This window comes from Bubalus bubalis, chromosome 22 (assembly GCF_019923935.1).
Source record: "Bubalus bubalis isolate 160015118507 breed Murrah chromosome 22, NDDB_SH_1, whole genome shotgun sequence".
NCBI classification, from domain to species: domain Eukaryota; kingdom Metazoa; phylum Chordata; class Mammalia; order Artiodactyla; family Bovidae; genus Bubalus; species Bubalus bubalis.
In genome coordinates this window covers 60836252-60846865 of record NC_059178.1, presented here as the reverse complement: position 1 = coordinate 60846865, position 10614 = coordinate 60836252, and positions in this window count along the sequence as shown.

The window sequence follows — 10614 nt, the reverse complement described above, 5'->3', positions numbered from 1 at the left end:
GGGGCGAGGCGGGGTCGTATGCGGGCCAGGCGTGTCTCTGAGCAGGTTCCAGGCCAGTCTCCACCTGGGAACCCGCAGGACACCCTTCCCTCTGACCCTCTGACCAGGACAGGTGGCTTCCCTGCGGGGGGGCCTCTGGTTTCTGGGTGGGCTCGGGGGACGCCCCAGCACTGAGGGCCACCCGCCTTCCAGCCTGGAAGCCCTGCCCTTCCAAGTCCACTTGGGTCGGGCAGACTTCTCTGCTGCTGGTGACCACAGAGTAAGCATGGAAATCAAAGCAGAGAACCAAGGCCAAGGTGAGCATTAATGTGGCTGCTGCCTGGTGAGATGTTGGTTCATGGGGGGCCAGACCCCAACATGCGGGTGACCCTCAGAGGCGGCTCAGACTGCAGGGCACTCCAGGAGGCCTGGGAAGGTCCCAGACTCTGGCCCAGAGAACCGGACACTGGGCCACAGGGCTCCTCTAGCTGCGAAGCTCCTACCACTTGGACTCATGCAGTAGGAATTAGGAAGGGGAGGCACCAAGCACTGGCCATGGTGCCCTGCAGCAGGGTGCAGACACACATGTCTACACAGTGGGCCTGCCGCCCTAACCTGGGAGGGAAAAGGGCCACCTCCCCCTCCCCCATCTCTGCCCCAGCTGCCTGGCCCGCAACGCCTGGACGGTGGGGCGAGATAATGAGTTTCCTTTGTTCCCGAGGCCCTGGGAGCCCCTCCAGGTGGGGGGACTGCAGCTTGGCCTACAGACCAGGGCTGTGAACGAAGCACACACGAGGTCAGGAAAGGAGAGGAGGGGCTGGCAGCCCAGGCAGACCCTGAAGAGTCTGGGGAGGCTGCAGACGGTGAACTTGGAGAACGCGTCTGCACCTTAGGACAAGGTGGCTGTCGCCAGAGCCGTGGTGTGGGGCTCAGGGTCTCCCACCCTCGTTCTGTGGTCCACGCCTGCCAACCAGGAAGACCACACTCCTCGCCAGGAGATGCACGGGGCTCGTGAGCTCATTTAAGGCTCTGAGAAGTCCTGCAGCACAGAAACCCGCCTCAGCTGCCCCGAGTGTGTCCCTGAAGAATCCGATTCCCAGGCCCTCATCCATGCCTGGGGCCGCCGTTCCTACTCGATCAGCACATTCTTTCTAGACATGAATTATTTGAGAGCAAGAACTAAAACTGGAGGGTTTCTACCTGGAGATTGATCAAAACAAACTAAAAGTTAAGTGGTCCAACACTGAAATTCAAAGTGAGTTAAGGATTGCTTTGGGAAATGCCATTCTGCTGATTTTGCCCTTGAATTTAAGGAATATCTAATACAAAGGCCTGCAGGCCAAGAGGAGCGCAGCAATTTAGCTGCAGTTTAGGCTGAAATCTGGTGAAAGGAAGAGGATTCAGTACCAAGACAGGGCTCTTCTCAAAGCATCCTTGGTTCTGAAAGTAGTTGGGAAAGCACACAATTTTAACCTTGAAACCAACAGATGATAAGATGTAGTTGTTTCTTCAAACACTGAAGATCTGATGACTTGGAATAATTCAAAAAGTAGAAGATGGGGAATTACAATATAACCTGGGACATAACATGCTTGGTTTGGAAAGCAAGCGAAAGTATTACTTGCTCAGTCATGTGCGACTCTTTGTGACCCCATGGACGGTAGCCCACCAGGCTCCTCTGTCCATGGGGTTCTCCAGGCAAGAATACTGGAGTGGGTAGCCGTTCCCTTCTCCAGGGGATCTTCCTCACCCAGGGATAGAACCCAGGTCCCTTGCAGTGCAGGCAGATTCTCTACCGTCTGAGCCAACAGGGGTTCCAAGTCTCACTAATGACATTGCCTTTCTAAAGTCATCTTTTAGCAAAATACCCGAGATGGTGCCTGTCACTCATGTCCTCCCCAGGAGGGACCTCCCGGGTAACACAGCATCTGGCACAGGCTGCCCGGTGCGTCTTTGCCTTTTGACTGAAGTGGAGCTGATTTACAGTATAGTCTTAGTTTCAGGTGTCCTGGAGCGCCTTTGCATCGTCACTTCCAGAATAAAGACCTTCTGTGTGGCCACCCTGGAAGTGTGCTCCTTTTGGTCTAAACTCTTTTCCCTGGAGCCGTTTCATATTCCTACCGTGGGTCCCCAGGCTGGAAGTTTCATCTTTACTGTTGGTTTTTCTTCAGAGTTTAAAACAAACTAGACCTGTATGCAGAAGGTTTTGGCTCTGCTGTTATTTCTGTAATCTAGAACATGTCTAAATGCTTCAGTGATGCAAGCACAATATGGTTTCCTCAACAAAACTTGCAATATCTTTTTCTCAACAACTGATTGCACCCATTCTGCTGAAGAGAAAGGTTTTAGGATTGCCTTTTAGGCTAGTTTGTCATGGTTGGGCTAGATTCATGCCATCAAAGCAAAGACAGCTTTGGGTGGAAAATTCCATTTGCACAGCAGTGAGTACACACATTCGGTCATAATTCACAAAATGTTAGTATTTCTCTTGGATTGTCAGAAAAATAAAACATGTGTATTTGTCAAGACAACTGTTTGGTTTGGGGCTGTACTTTGTGTAGTTAAAGCCATTAATCACATCTATATCTCTTTTTGAGTTTTCTGTTTATAATTCTTTGGTCACCAAATTATTCTACCTTCCTTTTTCCATGTCTAGAAAGATGCAATTTCAGAAGTCAGAGGAATCAGTTATCAGGATGGAATGAATCTTTGCCTGTCACGAACTAAATACAGTCTTCCTGGGATCTGATTTGGGTAAAGCTACAAAATTAAAATTCTATCCCGGCATTTTTCATCTACTGAAATTTTAAACATTTTTTCAGGACAGAACCACTATAAGTAAAAATGTTCTCTTTTGTTTTAGCTTTCTCTAGGTCTGTAGTTTATTTCTGAATCTTTTATCAGCTCTAGTTGGACAGTTATATCCTGCCTTTCTATTTCTTTGGTACAGTTAGACTTGTTCTTCTTGATTTCCTGTATGAATCTTAAATAATCTCCCCAAAAGTTCAAGATAGTAGTTTTTACTAAGTGCTTCTCACCTTAAAAAAATCCGCATTTCATCATTTTCTTACCAAGTAGTTACTGACCTTTCCCTATGCATATTCATAATCCAAAATTGTTATTAAAACCCTTTACTATTATACAAGCAATGCATGCATTCAGTGAATGATTTCCATCAATGAAAACCTCATTATGTTCATTCTTATATGCCGCTGCTGCTGCTAAGTTGCTTCAATCGTATCCAACTCTGTGCGACCCCTTAGACAGCAGCCCACCTGGCTCCCCCATCCTTGGGACTCTCCAGGCAAGAACACTGGAGTGGGTTGCCATTTCCTTCTCCAATGCATGAAAGTGAAAAGGGAAAGTGAAGTCGCTTAGTCGTGTCCGACTCTTAGCGACCCCATGACTGCAGCCCACCAGGCTCCTCCATCCATGGGATTTTCCAGGCAAGAGTACTGGAGTGGGTTGCCAGTGCCTTTTCCCCATATTTATATTCAAATAGGAGTTACTCATTTCAATATATAATAACATTTTATCTCAGGAAATGCAAAAAAAATTAATATAAAAATTCTAATATAAAGGGATACATATTATCATCTAGAAATGCTGAAAGAATAATATACAGTTAACAAATGTAGCATATGGAAAAATAGTAACAGTGAAAGAGACTGCTCTCAAGAGTTGGCAATAGTTTTAGCTAATGCTTATGTGGTCCTCACCGTTTACCATCACTGGTCTGACCTCCTTACCAATGAGCCTATCAAGCAGCCCACTTGACAGTTGAGAAAATGGACATAAAGGTCACGACGCTCGCCCATGACTACACCGCCAGTAGGTGATGGAGCCTGAGTGTGAATCGTGACAGACTTCCGATTTTATACCCTTCTAACCGCGTAGGTACACTAATGACTCAGAGAAAGAAAGAATGAAAGAAAAAAAGAAGAAAGGGAAAAAGGCAGAGGAGCAAAGAGAAAGGAAAAGATGCACCTATAGAGCCGTGACCTTTGTTTTGATCGTGACTACTTCACACTGACAGCCTGTCCACACACACACAGATATAAAGTGAGACTCATAATTTCAACTTGCCGTGCCATGAGGTCTACCATTTACTATTCCACTTTCTTTCATTAAAAAATGCTGGTTTAGAGCCACTAAATTGATTTCATGACTCGCAAATGGGCTCTGAGTTGGATGACTAGTGCTCAGGGAGAAACTCAAATCTCTCTGAACACAAACATAACAGAATGAGTATGTAGTTTTAGTTTGAAAAGGAGAGATATCTATCTGTACTAACTGCTTCTTCTGAAGATGATCAGTGAAAACGTCAGAATCCACTTTTCTAGCGTTTGAGTCAATAGGAAACAATGGGATGGATTAAATTTGAATTCTGAAAGACTTGTGTGAATGAAATACCTCTGCTACAATTTTGATATGGGCAACAAATAAACCCCCACAACTTAGAATTTGTAATTATTTCTCAAATTGTTTTCACCAGAAAAGCTGTGAGCAACTTAGTTTTTGATTTATCTATATTACATTTGAGAACACGTCTAGGCAACAGAGATAAAATATTTCACAGATAACTTCCTTTTTTCCAAAACACAAAATGATCTCAGATGATTTGCTTAGGAAGGAAATGATATTGAAGGATATTTAGCATTTTCTTCACATGCAACTACATAATGTTATATAATGGAAGTACATAAATGCGAAGTAAAATGCAATCTCTCAGCTGATGAATGGGTGTGCCAGTTTCCCAGGGCGACAAATTAAGAACATTGAGGCAAATTGTATTTAAACCAATTGACAGTGGTATCAGATGAAAAGAAGGCTGAGCACCAAAGAACCAATTCTTTTGAATTGTGATATTGGATAAGACTCTTTAGAGTCCCTTGGACTGCAAGGAGGTCAAACCAGTTGATCTTAAAGGAAATCAACCCTGAATATTCATTGGAAGGACCGATGCTGAAGCTGAAGCTCCAATACTTTCGTCACCTGATGTGAAGAACTGACTCATTTGAAAAGACCCTGATGCTGGGAAAGATTGAAGACAGGAAGAGAAGGGGGCGACCGAGGATGAAAGGTTGGATGGCATCACCGACTTGGACATGAGTTTGAGCAACCTCTGGGAGATGCTGAAGGACAGGGAAGCCTGGTGCGCTGCAGTCCACGGGGTCGCAAAGAGTCGGACACGACTTAGGGACTGAACGACAACAACAATCAGAGGAAATGGCTGATAACTGAAATAAAAATAAAGGTTACTTCTGCAGTTCAAAGTGTGTGAAAGGTTCATCCCCTTACAGCAAGATTTTTGGATTCAAATATATATATATGTGACTGTTTAGGTCCATAACATTTTTCAGTGATGAATGTAAATTCAAATTTGACACTAAGACTTAAGCCCAAGAATCAAATTCAAGACTTTAACCACTAGGCCATAAACAACAATTTCAAAAATATGGTGCGTTTACCTTGAAATTTAATTTTAGGCTTATATGGATATGCTTCAGAACCCTGCTGCTGCTGCTAAATCACTTCAGTTGTGTCCGACTCTGTGTGACCCCAGAGATGGCAGCCCACCAGGCTCCCCAGTCCCTGGGATTCTCCAGGCAAGAACACTGGAGTGGGTTGCCATTTCCTTCTCCAATGCATGAAAATGAAAAGGGAAAGTGAAGTCTCTCAGTCGTGTCTGACTCTTCGCAACCCCATGGACTGCAGCCCACCAGGCTCCTCCATCCATGGGATTTCCCAGGCAAGAGTACTGGAGTGGGGTGCCATTGCCTTCTCCGCCAGAACCCTGCAGTATGCAAAAAAAATTAAATGTGAAGGCGCCTAGAATCCACCTCTTTTTGACAGCTGAGCCCCGTTATGGTTACAAAGTACCTACATTTGGGCTCAATAAAGCAAGTGCTTTGAACAGACCATCAACCTTAATAAAAATAATACACAGGTTACAGTGGATACAAGAGACAATGTAAGTTTAATAAATGGGAAAACACCATGTACTTTGGCTGTTTATTTATTCCAGGACCAAAACAGCTACGAAATTTCTGAGTTTCTAATTTAGAAAATCTTAAATAGGGAGAGAACAGTTTGGACAAGCCTGGCTAACAGTTTTCAAAAACTCATTAGTCCTGTAAAATTTCAATTTATCCTCTCGCATTTGCAAGGCGTCCAGTGCATTTACCAATAATACCCTTTTCTTTTCAAGTTACCCTCACCTCCATCTGCAGTTCCCATATCATTAAGCTGAACACAGAGATGTGACTGCAGAAAAGCCATTCAGCATTTGTCAATAATCACTACTGAGACTCGGGGAAGGGGAGAAGCAGAAAATATTAACGTTCTTTGGCAGATTCACTTTCCTCCGGGTTCACTTTAACTTCATCAAAGTTCTGGGGATTTTTCTCTGCATTTATAACTCCAATCGCAGTACACCGACACGTATTTATTGGGCATGGACAATGTGCAAAACTTTGGCTCAGTGATGAAGGTGAAACGCTTGGTCAGAATCTGGAACGTGCTTCTCGAGAATAAATTCTGGGATCACTATCACCCAGACAATCACCCCCTACACACAGCGCCCGTGCCTTCATCTTTGCTCATAGCGAGGCTCTGACACACAGCAGGTGCCAGGCAGGTCACTGGGGAGGGTGCATGAGAAGGGCTCTGACATGGACGTCACACTGACACAGATGAGCGTGTGAGAGTGCATGCAATACCTGGGGCGGCGGCAGCCATCCTGTGCTCATGAGTGAAAGTGAAAGTTGCTCAGTCATGTCCAACTCTTTGCAACCCCATGGATTATACAGTCCCGGGAACTCTCCAGGCCAGAATACTGGAGTGGGTAGCCGTTCCCTTCTCCAGAGGATTTTCCCAACCCAGGGACGGCAGCCAGGTCTCCCACATTGCAGGTGCAGATTCTTTACCAGTTGAGCCACAAGGGGAAGCCCAAGAATACTGGAGTGGGTAGACTATCCCTTCTCCAGGGGATCTTCCTGACCCAGGAATCAACCCGGGGTCTCCTGCATTGCAGGAGATTCTTTCCCTGCAGGCATAGAATTCTTTACCAGGCGGATTCTTTACCAACTGAGCTATCAGGGAAGACAGAGCTCAACAGAACACCCACCACAAAGAGGAGGAGGTTGAAAGGCTGAGGGTGAAGTAACAGACATCAGCGGTGGGGTGGGGTCTCCTGGCTAACCATGGCTTCTGATGGCAGGAATCTCTCATCTTCTACTCCTGCCAATACTACAGGAAACAGGTGCCATCCATCCATCATCTATCTATCTACCTACCCACCTACCCACCCATTATCTACCTCTCATCTACTGAATACAGTAAGGATTGTTACAAGACTGACTTGTATTTATCGTCTCACAGTGTCCCCGGTAGACCTTTCTGCTGGAATCCCGCCCTGTGTGCTGTGGGTATGTGTATTATAATTTGCCTGACCTTTGTAGATTAATTCTGTTTGGTGACCAGAGGTAAGTGGTGTGGCTCATTAGTGTGGCCTCTGGACCAGAGAGAGGAAGGAGATAGCCATGTTGATTCTCTCTTCATGAAGGATATCTGGGAAGACCCCTGCCCTGGGGGTGGTGTAGGCAGAGCAGACTGCAGGCATTTGAGTGAGCAGGCGGCAGTGTGAGGTCTGTGTGACTCTGTGTGTGTGTGTGTGTGTGTGTGAGCATGATATGTGCGCCTCACCTCTTCCCTGACCGAGTTCACAGCCCCGGGGCCGGGGCAGCACAGCCGCTCCGCTGAGACCTACTCTGTGTCCAGGTCTCCTTCTAAGATGTCGGTCTGGACTCAGCAAGTCCCCTAGGACCCCAGTCCTCTCCGAGCCCCCACCGCCCCCGCAGGACTCAGAGGTGGTGGTCTTCACGGCAGGAACTCTGGAGGCCAGGAGGTAGGAAAGTGCCGAAGAGGCGGGCTTAGGTCGCCCCTGCCCTGAGCCCCCACCCTGCAGAGGTGGCAGGGCCCTGGAGGTGCTCCCAGGGAGCCAGTGGGCTTTCCGGCCCACCTGGGGGGCTTCACTCGGCAGCACCCTAGAGGGCAGAGCCTCACTCTGCAGGAGGACCACTCGGGGTGGTGGGGCTGGGGTGAGGCCTGCAGGCCCCTGCCCTTGGTCCCCACGTCGCTTCCTGGCAGCTGGTGGGTCTCGGCTTCCCGTGTGTTCAGAGCCGCCTTCCCCAGAAGCCTCTCCTGTCCGAATTCCAGCTCTCGGTACGTCCCGGGGGCGGGCATCTCCATGCCCACACGAGTGGAGTCTCTCCGCCCCACAGCCTGGGCGCTGGGACTGGGGACACGCGCCCCCCAGCTCTTCCTCGGACTTGTCCTGGCCTCGCATGCAGACAGGTCGCTTTGGAGAGAGAGCAGCAGGGGCCCGGGGATTCGAGGAGCGGGGGAGTGAAGCTGGTCTCCATCCAGGAGGGGAGCCAGGCCCCTGGAGGTGACATGGAAGGGGGAAGCCAGGAGGCACCCCCCACACCCCCGCCCTCCTCACCTGCAGCGTCAGGGACCTGGGGGCGTCCCTGCCATCAAGGGCCAGAGAACCTGCGTCGCACCACATTCTGTTTTTGCTTTTGGAAAGTACTTCATATTTTCAGAAAGGCTGGACTGCTTTAAGATCGGAAAGGAAACGGGCTCTCCCGTAAAGGTCTGAGACCGAGGTGAGGTGGGGATGGAGAGACGCCAGCGGCGGCTCTCAGAGAAGCGGTGGGTGGGGTCTGGTGTCGCAGCCAGGGAGAAGGTTCCGGAAATGGCAGAAGTCTGCATCCGTATCCAGCGCTCTGTTCTAGGAATTCGGACGCATCCCAAGAGAAGTCCCAGCCTCTTTAATTACAAGAGCAGGGAAAACACAAATTGTATCAAAATGCAATTTTTAGAAGCACAGAAAACACAGCATTTTCCAACACACAACTAAGCTGCCCATGCAAACCTGTGCCAACTGCTTTCTCTGCCTAACCCTAAATCCTAACCCTAGTATCTTCTCACCGCAGGGAGTATGCAGCATCAAAACAATTACGCTTTATTTTCTGCTCAAAAAACTGAACTTGTTATTCTGGACAAACAAGTATTTGCAGAGTTGAAGGAGGTGATTCTTAAAGAGTTGCTCTTTCAGGTACACATAACTTACCAGTAAAGTAGAAACTCCTTCTAGTGAAGATCAAAACAATTTAAACTAGTTCTTATCACTGACTTTAAGATACACATTGGGGTTTAAGAATGTCTTAAAAAGTGAGTTTTACGAAGAGCCAGGCAACGTCATTTTTCCTGCAAGATCCCATACTTGTGTTCCCTTTGTAGTATTCACCAAAGCTCAACCTGGTGGTACTTTTTTCCTGTGATTACAAGTACTATTTTAATGCACTTATAATTTTAAATACCTACACTTATTCCCTTAATGCTCCCAAAGTAAACCAAGTCAGATACCATCAACCACACGGGACAGTATGCAAAATGAACTACTGGGTCACTGTTGTTCACTGTCGTCAAGATGGAATCAGTCCTGGACAGCAGGACGCAGGGTCTGCAGGCTGGCTCAGACGCGCCTGCCCAGCGGGAGACAGTGTGCGTCTGTCCCTCGCCGCCTCCCGGCAGACACACAAGCACCAGGTAAGGCAGCTTGTGCACACTGGTCTCCACACCACGGAAGATGCTTTGTTTGTGCCAAAGTGAAGCCTGCAGGCAAAAGCGGGTGTTGAAATCATCTGAGTCTCCCTTTTCAGGGATTGTGAGAAACCTTTGAATTTGTCTTCAGTTAAATACCAAGTTCAGCCACAGAGACCACTGGGTCTGTATTTCTAAAACTGAGTAATTCAGCCCATTGGAAGAGAAAGATGCCTGGGCTCAGAGCTCAGCCTCAGGAACCAGTCTTGAAAATAACCAAGTTAAGATCTCTAATTTTATGTACTGTTTTGCCTCATCTTTCTGCTTTGAGGATCTCAGTTCCACGATCAGGGACTGAGCCCAGGTCACAGCAGTGAAGGCACCGCATCCTAACCACTGGACTGCAAGGGAGCTCCCTCACATCACAATTTCTAATTTAAAATTTGATCTCTACTATTTTCCAGCAAAACAGAAAAAAAAGTGACACAATCAAGGTTAAAACATAAAATGAAAAAAAGAGAAACACAGGCCAGGATATAAATTCTGGATAAGAGATGACAATGCAAAAAAACAAACATAATGGAAAGATTTCTAAGTGGACCAGGGGTTCATCGTGAACAAATGAACTGGAGGTTCATCACCTTAAACAATATTCAGGGATTTGTTCAAGTCTTAGAAAGTGTCCTGAGATTATGAAAAATGTGTAGCTGCTGTCAGGAAAAGCTAATCATTTACAAATATTTATTGATAAAGTTCATTTCCCAAACTGCGTATAGCTCCTAATTGAAAATCCATGAGGTTAATGCAGCTATAAACTCTCTGAGATGCTGGTGAGTTTTCTACTCTTTACGTCTCTGTTAGTGTTTATTTTCACTGCTGGTACAATTTCCAGATTGGCTTCTTTAATAAGTTGGTGCTTTATCCATATGTAGCTACTCATCTTGGGGTTAAAATTATCAGCGGGTTGGGAGACTTATCCACGATGCCACAGAAGTGAATCGCTCAGTTTAGAAGAGAATGCCT